General features: G+C 47.4%; 3 pseudogenes; all 3 read left to right on the top strand.

The window, feature by feature from the left end:
* Positions 1–9,092: 9,092 nt before the first annotated feature.
* On the top strand, positions 9,093–9,211 carry LOC143937057 (5S ribosomal RNA; annotated as a pseudogene).
* Positions 9,212–13,986: 4,775 nt separating this feature from the next.
* On the top strand, positions 13,987–14,105 carry LOC143937272 (5S ribosomal RNA; annotated as a pseudogene).
* Positions 14,106–16,861: 2,756 nt separating this feature from the next.
* On the top strand, positions 16,862–16,980 carry LOC143937327 (5S ribosomal RNA; annotated as a pseudogene).
* Positions 16,981–17,161: the final 181 nt, after the last annotated feature.

Below are 17,161 nucleotides of genomic sequence, written 5' to 3'. Positions count from 1 at the left end.
CTGTGGTCTTATGTTAAAAAACTGCTACGAATACGGGGCTTCCTTGCCCTCACCCCTATTTGGCGGAACGCAAACTATGGTGAACTTTTTAAGCTCAAGGGATTTGGTAACTGGAGTGGGAGTGGTCTTCAGTATCTCTCGCAACTGTATAGTGGACGGGTACTGAAGTCCTTTATGGAAATACAAGCGGAGTTTGACATCCCTCGTAGGGATTTCTTTAAATATTTACAGTTACGTCATGCGTTGCAGACACAGGCACGGAGTATGCAGCTCTCCCTAACAGACCATCCTGTGGTGAAGGAGATATTTATGCAGATTGACCGTAAAGGCATGATCTCTAGGGGGTATGCTATGCTTCTTGACGCGGTGCAGGACCCGGCACGTCTTCCATGTCGGCAGAGGTGGGAGGCGGACCTGGGGCCCATGGACGCGGAGACCTGGAACCTCTGCTTGTCCTCCGCTCCGTTGGTGTCGGTATCGGCCTCCCATAGGCTCTCCCACCTATATTTACTACATAGGACCTATAGAACCCCAGTTAAACTGCACAGTTGGGGTGTTAGAGGGTCTCCCCTTTGCCCTAAATGTATGCGGGACCATGGGGATCTTATGCACATGTTCTGGAGGTGCCCGAAACTAAAACGATATTGGGCGGGAATTTTTGACACGATATCCTCAGTGTTCTCTGTTGGTATCCCGCGGTGCCCGGTGGTCTGCCTGCTGGGGGCCCTGGATGAGGAATCATTGACACCCTCGGCCCATACAGCCATTATCAGGTTACTATATGTAGCTAGAAAATTGATAGCGAGACTATGGATGACCCACAGGGTTCCCACCGGGCGGCAATGGATAGAACAGGTGAACCAGATGCTGATCAGAGAAAAGATAACATACCAACACAGAAACGCACCGCACAAATTTAATGCCATGTGGGGGGGGTGGCTTGAGGTCCCGGGACTAGCTCCCCACCAACTTATACAGGACAGACTTTTACAGGGTTAACTGAAGGTCCTAGGACCGGTATGTGGAGGTACATAAAGGGTCATGTTTCCAGGATGGGTCTAATTTTATGTCTCTCCCTTATCCGGTAATTGTACGGGGTGTAGGGAGACACCAATGGGACTATGTGCTGGGCTGTGGGCCGTAGTATATATGTAAGGTACCTATGCGGCTGTTTCTTGATGCGGAGTGGTCTATGAGAGAACGATACTTTTGTTATTACTTTTGGTTCCTTTTTTCTTTTTCCTTATCTCCTTTCTTCTTTAATTTTTTGGTTTTATTGATATTTTCCATGTCTCAACAGTTTTCAAACCGAACCTATTTGTATCTCTATATTCTCTGTATACTTTTGGATGTAAAAACCAATGCTACTGTAAGACTGTACTTTACTCCTATGTTTGGTTTGTACCATAAGTGCTTTACAATAAAAACTTATTTGATTTAAAAAAAAAAAAGAACATTATACCAACAGTAAAATATGGTGGTGGTAGTGTGATGGTCTGGGGCTGTTTTGCTGCTTCAGGACCTGGAAGACTTGCCGTGATAAAAGGAACTATGAATTCTGCTGTCTACCAAGAGATCCTGAAGGAGAATGTCCGACCATCTGTTCGTGTACTCAAGCTGAAACGAACTTGGGTTCTGCAGCAGGACAATGATCCTAAACACACCAGCAAGTCCACCACCGAATGGCTGAAGAAAAACAAAATGAAGACTTTGGAGTGGCCTAGCCAAAGTCCTGACCTGAATCCTATTGAGATGTTGTGGTATGACCTTAAAAAGGCCGTTCATGCTCGAAAACCCTCTAATGTAACTGAATTAGGACAATTCTGCAAAGATGAGTGGGCCAAAATTCCTCCAGGATGCTGTAAAAGCCTCATTGCACGTTATCGCAAACGCTTGGTTGCAGTTGTTGCTGCTAAGGATGGCCCAACCAGTTATTAGGTTTAGGGGGCAATCACTTTTTCACACAGGGCCATGATGGTTTGGATTTTTTTTCACCTTTAATAATAAACACCTTCATTTACAAATTGCATTTTGTGTTTACTTGTGTTGTCCTTGACTATTGTTTAAATTGGTTTGATGTTCCGAAACACTTAAGTGTGACAAACATGCAAAGGAACAGGAAATGAGGAAGGGGGCAAACACTTTTTCACACCACTGTATCTGATCTGCTGCTGCTCCTGATGTTTGGGACTCTAGGATCTTTCTTTGCTCCCGCCTATACCCGCTACGCAGGTTCTTAATTTTGGCGTTCACAAAGTCAGTGTCTGCCTGGGGGAGTCGGGTTTTCACAAACGCCAAAACTGTCTCCAGTGTCTTCTTCCGGGCAGCACGGCTTGAATATTGGGGGTGTTTTGAATCCCAAAGATTGCTGTGCGACTCAACTAAATCAAGAAATGTTGAGAGGAAGGCCTCCTCCTTAAAGGGGTCTGGAGTATACCTTTGCATTTTCTGAAAAACAAAAAAACAAAAAAACAAAAAAACAAAAAAAAAAAAAGTCAGACCAAATGCACACTATATTGTGACAATGTAGGCGACACACACACTACCACACACGCTACCCCCCACACACACACTACCCCCCACACACACACTACCCCTCCCACACACACACTACCCCTCCCACACACACAAACACTACCCCCCCCCACACACACACACTACACACACTACTGCCCCATACACATACACACACACACACACTACCCCTCCCACACACACAAACACTACCCCTCTCCCCCCCCCCCCCACACACACACACACACACACACACTACTGCCCCATACACATACACACACACACACACACACTACTGCCCCATACACACAACACACACTACTGCCCCATACACATACACACACACAAACACTACCCCCCCCCCCCACACACACACACACACTACACACACTACTGCCCCATACACATACACACACACACACACTACCCCTCCCACACACACAAACACTACCCCCCCCCCACACACACACACACACACACACTACTGGCCCATACACATACACACACACACACACACACACACACACACTACCCCCACCCCCCCTATACACCCACCTCCACCCCCACACTACCACACAAAACACCAACCCCACTCAACCACCAACCCACATAAAAATCAAGTAAACATCAATAAGAATAAAATTCAATATGCACATCCCTAACGCAGGCTTTAAATTAAACGAAAATAAACCGATAACTATCTTACCGTCGCGTGTAGCACTCGCTGCTTCCGTTCGGACAAGCGTACGGCCTTGCGGTAATGCTTTATATACAGCGCATGCGCTCAGGCTCCGCCTGCGTCGCCCGCCCCTGACGTTCCTTGTGACCGTGTTTCCCCGCCCCTTTTACCCTCGTTCCGCTGTGGGTGAATGATAGGAGAAAATGGCGGACGCAAATTCTATGAGCAGCGTGAGCAGCGCGGAGGAAAGCCATGGACCCCATGCTTCCGGAGCAAGGAGGAGATATAAGGCCACCAATATGGCCTTTGAAGAGATGGTGGAGATGGTGGCTATATTAAAAAGGGAGGATTATGATGGGGAACATGGCCCGTACCCCAAACCTAATGTCCGGAAAAGCGCCATCTTGGATGAGGTTGTGACATCGTTGGAGAACAAATTTGGGGTACGAAGAGGCAAGGACCAGCTCCGGAAACGATGGTCCGACATCAAGTCCAGGGAGCCGGACCAATATTACCGCATCAAAAAGGCCCTGAAAAAAAGTGAGTAAACTCCGCGTTTCTCGTGACTGTCGGACATAATCGTTCGTGTAGGCATTGGGAAAATCTGGCGGATTTGTTCGTAATCGTTCGTGTAGGTAGTGTATGTAAATCTGGCGTATTTGATCGTAATCGTTCGTGTAGGTAGTGTATGTAAATCTGGCGGATTTATTCGTAATCGTTCGTGTAGGTAGTGTATGTAAATCTGGCGGATTTGATCGTAATCGTTCGTGTAGGTAGTGTATGTAAATCTGGCGGATTTGATCGTTCGTGTAGTTGATAGTTCATGTAATGAGCGCATATGGTTGTTCGTATATATGTGGGCGTAAATAGCATGAATTTGTGTATGGTGTAAATTTATCTGGTGTTGGATTAGATTTTAATTAGTTATTAATTTTTTTGTATTGTTCATGATAAACTGAATTGTCACGCTCAGTTTATAGGATATAAATTTTTACTAAAGTTTCATAAATTTATTCAGTGCAATGTAGACTCAATTCAAAAAATGAGATAGATAAAATGCTGGTTCAACATCTGGACTGGGAAACATTTAAGTGTAGTTTGGGACATCATAGAACATTTTTTGACATAATCACACACAGGTACTCCAGGGGATGATTCGAGTGTGTCCGTCTGTGAAACTTGGACAAAAGATATAAAGTATCACAGTTTGGTTAAAGGCTAGGTTCACATTGCTGCAATGTACGAGATCAAATGTGATTTGCACTGCAGTGCAAATCACATGTGATCTCTGTGTGATGCGATTTCAGCCATACATATAGTATGGCTGAATTCGCATCGCATCCGGCCCAAACTTGTACATGGCCCTTTTTTTAGTCCACAGCCGAATCGGATCACATGGGTGTTCACACCATGTGTTCCGATTCCTGTCTGAGTTTAAAGATTGCACTGTGAAATGAGAACTAATTTGGAGGTGTCAATAAAACTTTACACTGATACTCCCAGCAGGTCACATAGGGCAGTGCGAACTGCGCATGCGATGCGTGAAACCACAGTAGATTTGCAGCGTTTGCACATCGCAGCAGTCTGAACACAGCCTAACTAAAAAAAAGTCATTTTAAGGATGTATTAAACTAGGATCTTGTAATAACCAGCTAATAATTGTACACCACTTCAAACCAATGTTTCATATTCAAATTTCTGAACTCAAATATCACTATGCTTAAAAGTATTTTTTTTTTTTTTTTTTTCATTCTCATAGGAGAACAACGACTCAGACAAGAGGCGGAGCAGCCCAGGACCCCCCGACCTCGCCAGCCTGATTGGGCAATTAGCCCCAGCCCCGTGTCGGTGATGGAGCCATCCAGCCCCGTGTCGGTGATGGAGCCATCCAGCCCCGTGTCAGTGATGGAGCCATCCAGCCCCGTGTCGGTGATGGAGCCATCCAGCCCCGTGTCCCAGCTGGAGCAGCCAAGCCCAGGGCTAGATGTGGAGGAGGAAGAGGTGGTGGAGATACGCACCCCACAAAGTGAGTGTCTGACAATCCAGCTTAAGGTAAACAATTAATGGCTGTATATGTTAACCAATTTTTTATCTACACATGTTTTTAGGTGAGGATCTTGTTGTGGAAGGACAACAAGCTGCAGAGCCGTTTTCAAGCGACAGTGCCCAGAGGCTGATAGGGCAGACCATGGCCTGGAATGCCAGGATGGATTTAATGGAGAGCAACATCCAGGCCATGCAACACCAAATACATGCCATACAACAGCAGCTGGTCCCTATGAGGCAGGAAATGAAGAACATGATCGATGTTTTAGGGAGAATCTAAGCCCCTTTTCCCTAAAACACAATCGATCATGTTCTTCATTTCCTTGCCAAAAAGTTTTTAATGTTTTTACAAGATTGTTTTTAGAGGCCAAATTTTGAAGATGCACACGGTGTGTCAACATGTGCTATGTGCCATCAGAGGATCGCAATGGACGCATTTGGTGTTTGCAAACCCTTCCTCATTCTAGTATGTGAGAGGAAGGGATTGCACACACCAAACACGTCCATTGATCACTCATGATGGTACATAGCACATGTTGACATTACCAATTTTTGTTGTGCATCTTCAAAATTTGGCTTTACCCCTTGTTTTATGTAAATAGTTAAAAATCTGATTTTATTTTTTTATTTTTGTGATAATTGTATTTTAGATATATCTATATATTTCTATGTTTACCAAAAAAAAAAAAAAAAAAAAAAGAATTTATAAAAAAATAAAATAAAAACAATAAAAAAAAAAGAATTTATAAAAAAAAAAAAAAACAATTTAAAAAAAGAATTTCCCCCCAAAAAAAATAAAAACACACAAAAAACAAAAAAAGATCTAAAAAAGAGGCACTATTTGGAATGTGCCCTATTAAAAAATAAAAAAAAAGATGTGTGTGTGTGTGTGTGTGTGTGTGTGTCTACTTCTTTCAATACTCAATACCAGTTTGGGAAGTCATTTTGTGTTTTCTGTCACAAAGGGCCTTATTTCCTATTGTCAAAAACCACTTTGCTATACAAATGCACTAGGACAGGAATATGCAATTAGTGGAAATCCAGCTGTTGCAGAACTACAAGTCTCATGAAGCATAGCAAGACTGACAGCCACAAGCATGAGACCCAGAGGCATGATTGACTTGTAGTTTTGCACCAGCCGGAGGTTGGCCAATTGCATATCCCTGAATTAGGACAATGTAGGAGACAAGCAACGTGAAAAGCAAACAAGAACCAAACCAGGGTTGAGAGTGCCTAAAGAAATCGCTTACAGCCGCATCACCCTGAAAGCACCCTATCTCTTCTGATCTCAGAGGCTAAGAAGGGTTGGGCCTAGTTAGTACTTGAATGGGAGACGGCCTTGGAATTCCAGGTGCCGTATTCTTCTTTTTATGTTGTTGGCGTTGACCTGTTTTTTTTCGCTTGTTTCCCAGGGTGACTATCTTGGCATTTTTCAAGAGGGATGAGAGTGCCCAAAGGGGATGAGAGTGCCCAAAGAGATTGCCTATGGGCACATCACCCTGAAAGCGCCCAATCTCCGCTGATCTCAGAGGCTAGAAAGGGTCGCGCCTTGTTAAAACCTGGATGGGAGAACGCCTGGAAATACTAGGTGCGGTAGGCTTCTTTTTATGTTGTTGGTGTTGACTTGTTTTTTTTGTTTGTTTCCCAAGGTGACTATCTTGACGTTTGTCAAGAGGGTTGAGCATGCCTGAAAAAATCTACTATGGCTGCATCACCCTGAAAGAGCCAAATCTCATTTGATCTCAGAGGCTAAGCAGGGTTGGGACCTGGTTAGTACCTGGATGGGAGACTGCCTGGGATTTCTCGATCCCTTAGGCTTCTTTTTTAAGTTGTTGGCATTGACTTATTTTTTTTTTTTTGTTTTATTCTTTTATTAAGTATAAGTAGAACAACATAAATATAACAGTCAACCATACAGCATGACCCAGGGTCACAATTACATGGTAACAAAATATAGGCAGCCAAATAACTCTGGGTTCTCAGAGGGGAGTCCTATTCGGTCAAGTGTAGAAGGCACGCTGCTGGGTTGTCTGCGATATCTACATCAGGCGTCAGGTCTCTAGGAGTGTAGGGGGCCCTTTGTATGGCCAGAAGAAAGTGACGAAGTTGATAAGCACTAAACAAGTCAAGCGGAAGGTCAGAAAGCTCGGCGACAGTTTGCGTGGTCGGGAGCCCTCCCGAGGGCCACACCTCTCCCAGACGCTGTTTCCCCACCACTGTCAACTGTCGCAGTTTCTTGTTGGTAAATCCCGGTGGGAAGTCTGGATTACCTATAACCGGAGTCATTGGTGACAGCAGGGGAGCAATGTGTGTGCAGCTGAACAACCTCCGCACAACAGCCAACGTAGCTCCCACTACGGGGTGATCTCTGAGGTCTTTTGGTAGGGAGGACAGGAGCCACGGGGAGGTCAAAAGGGGAATGGATCCATCCTCAATCTCCATCTCCACCCACTGCTTGTGTGGGCCATTACAATGCCAATCAATGACTCTAGCTAGCAGAGTCGCTCTGTAGTATTGTCTGAGATCTGGGAGACCCAGACCCCCCTTGTCCTTTAGTCTGGCAAGCAATTGCAAATGTTCTCTGGGCGGTTTGCGCGCCCAAATAAAGTCCCGGAGCAGCACCTGCAGTTGTCTGAAAAAAATTGGGGGTAACCGGATCGGTAATGTCTGGAACAAGTATAAGATCCGCGGGAGGGCCGTCATTTTGAATGCATTACAGCGCCCGAACCAGGTCAGTGTTAAAGCATGCCAGTTTCCCAAATCAGATTTCAGTCTATTCAGGAGAGGGACAAAATTAAGCGGGTACAATTGCGCCAAATCCGCTGCGATGTCAACGCCCAGGTAACGTATAGATTTTTTAGCTCAGTAGAATGGAAAAGCGGAGCGTAGCCTCTTGGCCTCACCATCCGGGACCGATATATTCAATACAGCCGACGGTGCAATTGATTTTATAGTTTGATAGGCTGCCGTATCGCCGGAGAGCCGCGAGTATATTGGGAAGCGAAATGTGTGGATTGGAGACGAAAAAAATTCGATTGTCAGCGTACGCCGCAATTTTGTGGTGTGCTGAGGGTTTGGATATGCCAGTAATATTCGGGTCATTCCGAACGTGACACATAAGTGGTTCCAGTGTCAGAATAAAAATTAGGGGAGACAGAGGGCACTCCTGCCTTGTCCCATTAGTGATGGGGAAAGAGTCCAAGCACTCTGAAAGCACCCAATCTCGTCTGATCTTGGAGGCTAAGAAGAGTCAGGCCTGGTTAGTACCTGGATGGGAGACCACCTGGAAATACCAGTTATTGTAGGCTTCTTTTTATGTTGTTGGCGTTGATTCGTTTTTTTTTTTTTTCGCTTGTTTCCCAAGGTGACCATCTTGGCATTTGTCAAGAGGGTTGAGAGTGCCCAAAGAGTTCGCTTACAGCAGCATCACCCTGAAAGAGCCCTATCTCTTCTCATCTCTGAGGCTAAGAAGGGTTGGGCCTAGTTAGTCCCTGGATGGGAGATGGCTTTGGAATACCAGGTGCCGTAGTCTTCTCTTTATGTTGTTGACATTGACCTGTTGTTTTTCGCTTGTTTCCCAAGGTGACCATCTTGGCATTTGTCAAGAGGGTTGAGAGTGCCCAAAGAGATTGCCTATGGGCACATAAGCCTGAAAGCGCCCAATCTCCTCTGATCTCAGAGGCTAAACATATTCGGGCCTTGCTAGTACCTGGAATGGGAGACCACCTGGGAATACTAGGTGCTGAAGGCTTCTTTTTATGTTGTTGGCGTTGACTTGTTTTTTATTTTTGTTTGTTTACCAAGGTGACCATCTTGGTGTTTGTCAAGAGGGTTGAGAGTGCCTGAAGAGCTCGCCTATGGCCACATAACCCTGAAAGCACCAGATCTCGTCTGATCTCAGGGACTAAACAGGGTCGGGCCTTGTTAATACCTGGATGGGAGACCACCTGGGAATACTAGGTGCTGTAGATTTCTTCTCATGTTGTTGGCGTTGACTTGATTTTTTTGTTTGTTTCCCAAGGTGACCATATTGGCGTTCGTCAAGGTTGAGAGTGCCTGAAGAAATCTCCTACGGCCACACCACCCTGAAAGAGCCCAATCTCATCTGATCTCAGAGGCTAAGCAGGGTTGGGACCAGTTTAGTACCTGGATGGGAGACCGCCTGGGATTTCCAGATGCTTCTTTTTATGTTGTTGCCGTTGACCTATTTTTTTCCGCTTGTTTCCAAGGTGACCATCTTGGTGTTTGTCAAGAGAGTTGAGAGTGCCTGAAGATATCGGCTACGGCCACATCACCCTGAATCTGTTCCATCTCGTCTGATCTTGGAGGCTAAGCAGGGTCGGGCCTGGTTAATGCCTGGATGGGAGACCGCCTGGAAATACCAGGTGTCGTAGGCTTCTTTTTTTTTTCAAATATAATTTTTTCTCCAAATAGGGGAAGACGGTCCCCCGAGTACATAATGCAACAGAGTAATACAGAGCAAAAAGCAGCTGAACAATACTTGATACAGGTATATTCGCAACTGTGAGTCTGCCTTCCATCAATCACAATGATTCGAGGCATGGATAAAGTACTGTACCAAGATCCAGGGTCACACAAACCCCAGGTCCCTCCAGCATAATCCATCCAGAGGGTGGTGTGGGGCCGTAATTCCCAATTTTCCACTTTTTCCAAAAGAGAGAGGGGGTGGAGGGGGTGAGAGATAGGGGAGGAAGGCAGAAAAGAGAAGGATTGAAATATCAGGAAAGGAGAAGAGGGGACGAGACACGATGGCAGCCACTGTCCAAGGGGCCAGTCAAGGAAAGCTCAGAGCACTAAGGCGATAGCAGGCGACATCCTTCCAGCGAGAATATAAAGGTATTCCAGATGTCTCAGGTTTGTTTAAAAAATTGTTGTTTACCTTGTGATGTGAGGATCAAGTCCTCCATTTTTTTTAATGTCCTCTATTTTCCTAAGTCAGTGAGTAATGAAAGGGGGGGAACATTTTTTTCCAATAGAGAGGGATGCAGGATTTCGCCGCATTTATCACATGCCGTAAAATTGATTTTTTTGTACTTCTTAATGGGAATCTGTGAATGGTGCAAGAGAAAGAATGCAGCCTCTTCCTGGATGGAGAAGTCTGTGAATTTTTGTGTTATGCATCGGATCTCTGTCCAGAAGTCCACCAAGCTGGGGCAGGACCAAAAAATGTGCAGCAATGTGCCCTCTTCTTCTCCACACCTCCAGCATATGTTCGAGGAAGAGGGGAAACATTTCTGCAGCTTTGATGGTGTCAAATACCACCTGGTGAGAAGTTTAAAATTCGTCTCCTGTATCTTCGTGCACAGCGACATTTTGAGAGCCAAAGTGATAATGCGTTGTCTCTGTGCTGGGGAAAATGAGCAATTAAGGTCCTTTTCCCAGTTGGACAGACAGGTTAAGTGTGGGTAATCTGTTTGAGAGAGAATGTGGGCCAAAGGGCCTTTGCTCCTGCATAGAGTCTCAAACTCCGTCTGAGGGCGGGCGAACGTTTGAGGATTGGGGATGGAATGGAGAAAATGATGTCGTTGCGCCGCTCTCCAAAAAGGCCGTTGGAAAAGCCCTGTCGGATCGTTTAGGGTTGAGAAAGAAGGCCATTTTCCATCAATGACGAATATAGATGCATTGTCTAGGTTGGAATTTCTAAGTGGGTCCTAAGTTCAAAGGTTGGATGGCCATGTATAGGGAATAGGGGGGAAGTCAAAGACGTGAGTGTGTTTTGGGTAGCGATCAGGTGACTGACTTTCAACTAAGCCCCTATAGTGGGATGTGACATAAATTCTGTGGGTAAATACTTATAGCACCACATGGCGCTTCTTAGCGGAATTCGGGAGTGAGCTTAGAAAGTTTGTTTCGATTCCAGTCCAATACGCGCCCCAGGAGCGTGGTCGGACCAAGTAATATGGCCGATGGAGGAAGAGCTCACCAAGTGCAGTTGGTCATGTGGAATCAAGAAGAAGTCTATCCTCAAGTATGATTTGTGAGGGGAAGAGCAAAAAGAGTAGTCCCTTTCCCCAGAGTGTTGCAGACGCCAGACATCAACAAATTGGTCATTCAGTAAACACTTAGTAATCCGCTTTCTAGAGGAAATGAGGAGTGAGGAGCAAGAGGCAGAAGTGTCAACTGATGGCGAAAGGGGACATTAAAGTCCCCACCTAATATCAACTGGCCCTCCCGAAAGTCACATAACCTGTGCAGGGTAGTTCTGAGGAACGTGTCTTGGTGATCATTGGGAGCGTACACAGTGGCAAATGTAAAAAGGCGCTCCTCAATGTGGCCCCTAAGAAAAAGATATCGGCCCCCAGGGTCCACCAGAGAATCCTGGAGAACCCAGGGGAGCCTGCTAGAGATCAGAATGGAGACTCCCTTGGTCTTAGAGGAGGGGTTAGTAGAGTGGTAGACCTTAGGGAAGGATCTCGACCATAGAAAGGGGAGGCTAGTATTTTTAAAATGTGTTTCTTGTATAAAGGCCACATCAGTACAGGAAGTCTTCAGTTCTCACAGGAGGATCCACCGTTTTTCAGGGGAGTTCAGTCCCTTAACGTTTAGAGAGGTGACCTTGACTGAGTCTGCCATCGCTCCTCGGGGAGGGGGAGGGGAACGTCAGAGAAAAGCAAAGAAAGTTGAACCAAGGTAGGTTTTTGGTAGGTAATGCATGGCGGGAACTAAGGGGGAGAAAGGAAGGGCAAATGGAAGGAAAGGTAAAGGGAAAAAGAGGCCGGGCACCTCAACCCCAGGGGGAGAGGGAAATTAAGGGTTGTCCGCACTCAACAGTACAGGAAGGGTATACTAAAACAGCACAATTATGCTATAGCGCTTACCAGATGTACACTGGGTTTAAAGCGCTGTCCTACTTGGGTTGGTGGGTAGACAGGTCGGAGAGGGAGCCCCCGAATCCTTGTCCCCCCAGTCCCGGCAGTGGTAAATGTCACGTCTGATACCAGTATGCAAATAAAAGACAATCAGTAACATCATAGAACCAAAAAACAATAGTATAACCAAAACAAAGGTTGAGCATATAACTGTCAGCACTGAGGGGTCTCCTCGGCTCGCCCTAAACATAGGCATGCACGAGGGAGCCCGTCACAACAGAAAAGGCATCACAGAATGGGATCCACCACCCCCCGTCCCATACCCCTAAAGTACATGCAGTCCCCGAACAAATGCATTTCTCCCTTTGGCAGATTGTCCTCTCCTTACCCCCTCTCCCCCGCCCACGCCCCGGGGGGAAAAGGGGCAGGGAAGGGGGGAAGGAGGAGTGGAAGGGGGGAAAGGGGGAGTGGAAGGGGGGAAAGGGGGAGGGAAAGGAGGGAAGGGTGGGAAGGGGGGGAAGGGAGGGGGGAAACAGGGGAGAGGGGACAAACATGCGGAAATGTCAAGTCCTTTAGCGCACTCCCACCAGCAAACACGCGGACCCCATAAATTTCAACTCCTCCCCTCCATGGTCACCACATCAAGATGAAAGAGGAGCAGCCCTGGTCGGTGCATGGAAAATCCGGCAGGCAAGGGCCTGGGGCCACCATCCCTCCATCCAATGGGAGACTTCACCCGAGCAGCAGTCCTGGGGCCCGCCAATTAGTGTCTCTCCTGCATCGCCATCGGGGGCTGTGTAGAGCATCCAGTAAGGGGTAAATCCTCCAGGGGGGTCCAGAGTCACCCTGGAGGGAAGCAGTGTCTCGTACCAATAGGCTCAATAAATAAGTCATCCAGGGTCCCCGAAAGCTGCAGAAGGCAATGTCGGCAAAGAGTAGGTGGGAGCCAGAGGGGGGGACGAGGGGCGCAACCAGGGGGAGGGGACACATATGCAGGATTGTCAAGCCCTTCCAGTACAGCGCACTAGGTATCACTCAGACCCCCCAAAGTGCAACTCCCCCATCTAAGGTCAAGACTCCAGAAGAGAAGATGAGCCGCCCTGGTCTGTACATGAAAGAACCTGCTGCCAAGGGGTTGGGGCCATCATCCCTTCCTCCAATGGGAGATGCCCCCGGCATGACAGCCCCGTGTCCTGTCAAGTGGTGCCCCTCTGACAATGTCGTTGTGGTATATGTGGAGCATCCAGGGAGAGGCAGGGACCACCCAAACAGTGAGGGGTAAAGCCTCCAAGGGGGACCGGTGTCAGACAGGAGGATAGCGGTGTCTTGTACAAGTTGGTTAATTAGACAAGTCATCCAGTGTGTTCCTGTGAGCAGCGGAAGGAAAGGTCGGTAAGGATTATGAATGGGTGGGGGCCAGGGAGTGCATAAAACTGCCACCAGATGACCGGGGCAGAGAGGGCAAGGGGATGAAAGTCAGATCTGGTAGGTGGGGGCGGGGGTGAGGAGTGTCCCTCATATTACTCACGTTGGCCATACCTTGAAGCTGAGCGCTCTGCATACCCAGGACGTTCTTCTGTATAATCTAGCCTATCTGTATACATTAGCCTGTCTTTTGTACACATTAGTCGGTCCTCTGTATACACTAGTCTGTCTGTATACACTAGTGTATACAGATAGGCTAGATTATACAGAAGTACGTCCTGGGTATGCAGAGATGGAGGCTAGGGTATACAGAGAGAGAGGCTGGGTTACACAGAGAGGCAGGAGTATGCAGACTTGCTAGACCACCTGGGAATACTAGGTGCTGTAGGCTTCTTTTTATGTTGTTGGCCTTGACCTGTTTTTTTTTTCACTTGTTTCCCAAGGTTACCATCTTGGCGTTTGTCAAGAGGGTTGAGAGTGCCCGAAGAGATCACCTACGGCCCCATCACCCTGAAAGCGCCCAATCTCGTCTGATCTCGGATGCTAAACAGTGTCGGGCCTGGTTAGTACCTGGATGGGAGACCACCTGGGAATACCAGGTGCCATAGGCTTCTTTTTTTATTTTTTTTATTTAGTAGTATGCGACATACAATGCAAAGGCAACTTCACAAAATGTGTGATACAAATTGTTACAAACAAACGATCATATTGCATGGATATCAGAGCCAATGGTAAGAAGTCTGAGGAGAATAGCACGTGTACAGCTTTGCGGTCATATCAAGATGAGATTAAAGCTCCATCTCGTTGGGATCCTCTACCACTTAAAATATTATTGATACTAGCCCTGCTACCCTCGAAGAGTTTAGATATCCATAGATAGGGGAAGAGTATTGTGTAGTAGTCAAATGGGGTCGGAAAATACCATTTTCTTTTCCCTTTTTTGAGTTAAGAAGGGAAATAGTAGAACTGAAAGGAGGGAGAAGGGGAAAGAGAAGATTGGGGAAGGAAATGGCAGAAAAGGAAAAGAAGGGGTAAGGGGGTGTCATGGGTAGAGTGGATAGGGTGGGGTCCCCTCCCAGGGAGCAAGAGACGCCCTCGGCTCACCAGCTCATCAGCTGTCCAATGTTTGGAACAGCGATCTCCAATGATCACCATGAGCTTACTATGTCTCGCCGAGGTATTCTTCCGAAAAGCGAAACTGGGTCCAGTAGAACCATCTGTTCCCATGCTCCTCCATTTTATCCCTCATTGTGGCAGTCAGGTCTTCCACTTGTTCAATATCATTTACCCTTGCGAACCACTGGGTCACCATTGGAGCAGATTTCTGTTTCCACTGACTTGGGATGCAGGCCCTAGCTGCATTGAGGAGATGTTTAAGTAAGGACTTATGATAACGCTTTCTCGACATAGGAGTTAGATTGAGAAGAACTGCTGCGGGATCATTGGCTAAGGAAATGTCTGTGAACTTGTGGATGAGTCTCAGGACAGGCTGCCAGAATGTTTGTAATTTAGGGCATTCCCAGAAAATGTGGAGAATGGTGCCAGCCTGTTGCCCACAGCGACAGCAGCGGTCAGATTGACCGGGGAATATTTTGGCCATCACCACCGGTGTACGATACCAGCGTGTGATCAGCTTATATGAGATCTCCTGATATTTACTGCAGAGTGACGACTTATGGGCGAAAAAGAGTATTCTGTCCTTCTGTGGTTTGGAGAATGTAGTTTGTAAGTCCCTTTTCCATTTAGCTAGGAAGGGTGGATCCGTGGAGGATTGTGCGTCTGTCAGGATTTGGTAGGACCTAGAGAGGGAACCACAAATTGGGCCATCATCCAGGCAAAGTTCCTCGAAGGGGTGGAATTGTCTAGAGAAGAACGAATGGTTAGGTAGTGATCCGAGGAAATGGATTAGCTGTCTAGCTCTCCAGCTATCCAATGCAATAGGTACTTGCTCTAGCAGTATGGTCCCCATGGGAATCAAGCCCGTGGGTCCAAGAAATAGGGCTGCTCTCAGAAGCCCTTTCGGGGCTTGCCTGGTAAAGGCCTGGTCAGACAGGCCCGGAGGGAATCTAGGATGTCCAATAATTGGGGTCCGAGGAGAAGGGAAGTTAGTCAGGTGGGAAAGGTGAAAAAAACTATCCATCTCGGCGAGCGAGGGGCCAATTAACGGGTGAGTAGTCACACAGGGCTCCAATGGCCTCCCCGGCCAAGGCAGACCAGCCAGTGGAACCCGCGCCATCTCCTGCTCTAGCTTGACCCATAGCTTCAGTTCCCCATGCCGGTGTCTTATCACATATGGTCCCCCATCGGATAGTGTCCGCTGTGTACTGCTCATGCGCAGTACACAGCAACACAGATTCCGAAAATTGCCGAGCATGAACGGCGCCTGCGCACTGAATCCAGGTTCTATCCCCACTATCCAAGTGGACATAGAGTAAGAATATAAAAGAGCCGAGCGCAGCGAGGCCGAGCCCGAAGCGGGGCGAGCGAAGCTCGCCTGCGAGGGGCCCTCTAATATTCACAACCCTATGTCCGCTTGGATGGTGGGGCTACCACCTCCACTCACCGCGCAGGCGCCGTTCAGCTTCGGAGATTTTCCGAAGCTTCGTCTGCTCCGTACTGCACATGCGCAGGACGGCGCGGACACTATATCATGGCCGGACAGTATATGGCAGAACACCGGCACCAGTCAACCACCGGTGTCATGTGCGTCGCTGTGTAATATAGAGCAGGGTCCGGGAAGCCAATACCTCCCCACAATTTTGGTCGCAATAGCATTGCCCTACCAATACGCATATGTTTTCCGCGCCAGAGGAACTTGATAAAGATTGAGCGAACCGCATGAAAGAAAGTCTGGGGTATTTTGATAGGTAAGGCTTGTAGTAGATACAGAAGTCGAGGCATCGCGTTCATCTTCAACACATTACAGCGTCCGAACCATGACAGAGCTAGTGGGTCCCATCTTTTAAGGTCCGCTGTAAGCCCAAAGGCTTCTTTTTATGTTGTTGGCTTTGACCTGTTTTTTTTGCTTGTTTCTCAAGGCGACCATCTTGGCGTTTGTCAAGAGGGTTGGGCGTGTCTTGAAGAGAACACTTACGGCCACATCAACCTGAAAGCACCCGATCTCGTCTGATTTCAGAGGCTAAGCAGCGTCAGGCCTGGTTAGTACCTGGATGGGAGACTGCCTGGGAAGACCAGGTGCCATAGAAGGATCTGGTCTGGTTAGTGTCTTGATTGGGAGATCGCCTGGGAATACTGGATGCCGTAGGCTTCTTTTTATGTTGTTGGCTTTGACCTGTTTTTTTTAGCTTGTTTCCCAAGGTGACCATCTTGGCCTTTGTCAAGAGGCTTCAGAGTGCCCAAAGAGAGTGCCTACGGCCAAATCACCCTGAAAGAGCCCAATCTCATCTGATCTCGGAGGCTAAGCAGCGATGGGCCTGGTTAGTACCTGGATGGGAGACAGCTTGGGAATACCAGGTGCCGTAGGCTTCTCATTATGTTGTCGGCGTTGACCTGTTTTTTTTCCCTTTTTTCCCAAGGTGACCATCTTGGCATGTGTCAAGAGGGTTGAGAGTGCACAAAGAAATTGCCTACGAGCACAACACCCTGAAAGCGCCAAATCTCGTTTGGTCTCACAGGCTAAGCAGGGTTGGGCCTGGTTTGTACCTGG

This window comes from Lithobates pipiens, unplaced genomic scaffold, assembly GCF_037356315.1.
Source record: "Lithobates pipiens isolate NorthernLeopardFrog02 unplaced genomic scaffold, aLitPip1_a1.2 Scaffold_28, whole genome shotgun sequence".
NCBI classification, from domain to species: Eukaryota; Metazoa; Chordata; class Amphibia; order Anura; family Ranidae; genus Lithobates; species Lithobates pipiens.
Note: the sequence above shows the minus strand (reverse complement) of the source record. Positions and strands in the feature narration are given on the sequence as shown.